This window comes from Amphimedon queenslandica, unplaced genomic scaffold (genome assembly GCF_000090795.2).
Source record: "Amphimedon queenslandica unplaced genomic scaffold, v1.1 AMPQUscaffold_3691_Cont24318, whole genome shotgun sequence".
Lineage (NCBI taxonomy): Eukaryota > Metazoa > Porifera > Demospongiae > Haplosclerida > Niphatidae > Amphimedon > Amphimedon queenslandica.
In genome coordinates this window covers 1-1,435 of record NW_003555985.1, presented here as the reverse complement: position 1 = coordinate 1,435, position 1,435 = coordinate 1, and the positions used below count along the sequence as shown (strand labels likewise).

The 1,435-nt window shown below is 32.8% G+C and overlaps 1 long non-coding RNA gene across 2 annotated transcripts; it reads left to right on the top strand.

The window, feature by feature from the left end:
* The first annotated feature begins 7 nt into the window (after positions 1-7).
* LOC109592861 (uncharacterized) lies at positions 8-1,419 on the top strand. 2 transcript variants are annotated; one of them, XR_002190595.1, is made up of 5 exons: positions 8-300; positions 354-428; positions 1,025-1,098; positions 1,165-1,275; positions 1,317-1,419. It is a non-coding gene; the product is annotated as an uncharacterized LOC109592861 (long non-coding RNA). The 2 variants fall into 2 exon arrangements; XR_002190596.1 differs by having other exon boundaries at positions 1,330-1,417.
* The last annotated feature ends 16 nt before the right edge of the window (positions 1,420-1,435 follow it).

Here is a 1,435-nt window from a genome sequence, read left to right as displayed (position 1 = left end):
CATTCATGTAATTTTGATCAGTCTACAATTATGTTTATGAGCTTTTCTGAGACCTTTTGTCAATGGCTACACCAAGACATATATGTACATGTAATATGTAGTTTTGTATGTTGTGTTAATACTACATCACATTTTTCAAAATGATAACACGTACAGTAATTCTTCTGAAGACATGACACAAATTTAATATTAATAGGCCATAAATTGGGTTTGTTTTTACACTTTTAACACTTTTGTCTCCTCTTTCTTACTCACATTACAGATGCAGAGATTGCCGTTACAGTTGATGGTACATTAAAGGTATGATTGATTCACACTATTATTGAGATAAAGGAGTTGACTGATCTATTTAGGTCTTCCTGTCCATTCTCATTGACTTAATTGCAGACTTCTTACTAGCTCTTGTTGTTCACAGAGACTCGTGGCAGGTAATGATGATATATTGTGTAGCTACATGTAACATGTATGTCGTACATAGTAGATGCATGTAGATTGGAATAGATAATTTGGGCAAGTTGCTTTTTAAAAATGAAGGTTCGGAAATTAATAATTTTTTACAAATGTTTTACCATGCCAACGTCTTAAGTTAAGGTTTTGGTTTATAGGTAAAATTTTATTTGCCTAAATTTCTACTTGCTACCTGGCTTGGGGCAAAGTACATGTACTCTAAGAAGTATTGAAGTACATAACATGTATCTGTTAAAATTTTAAAATGAGTACAAGTACAAGTCCCTCATTTTTGCAAATTGTATTGAGTATGAGTACGAGTACTCTATTGTAGTACTATTTAAGCATTTGACCACACTCAAATAATTATTTAAGCCTGCTTGATACCTATGTACATGTACATGTGCATACAGGATGTGTAGTTCTTCATTTCAAATGTACGGTATGTAATTTTACTACTTTTGTTTCTTGAATTCCAGAAATTTGCATTTACATGATGTACAATGTACATGTACTCATTAAGTAATTTTTCATCTTTAATTGATACAACTGTATAACATACTGTGTGTACATGTAGATATATGATGCTATTGTAATTCATCCTTGTGAGCCAGGAGTAACTGAATGGATCAATGTCTATAACCTAAAACGGTAAAGTCATTTATTGATATTTACAATAAAGTACTAGTACTACCAACTTAATTTGAACACTTTTAGGTGCGTCTTGTAGTGACGGACCAGTTTCTGATCTTTGTTGGACGGGACAGGGTCACCACTCCCTTGTATATCAGGATTTGTGTATTTTAATGGGATTAATGGATATATACCGTAAAGTACAAGTATTACCAACTTAATTTGAACACTTTTAGGTGCGTCTTGTAGTGACGAACCAGTTCCTGATCTTTGTTGGACGGGACAGGGTCACCACTCCCTTGTATATCAGGATTTGTGTATTTTAAAGTCATTTATTGATATTTTCAGTAAAGTA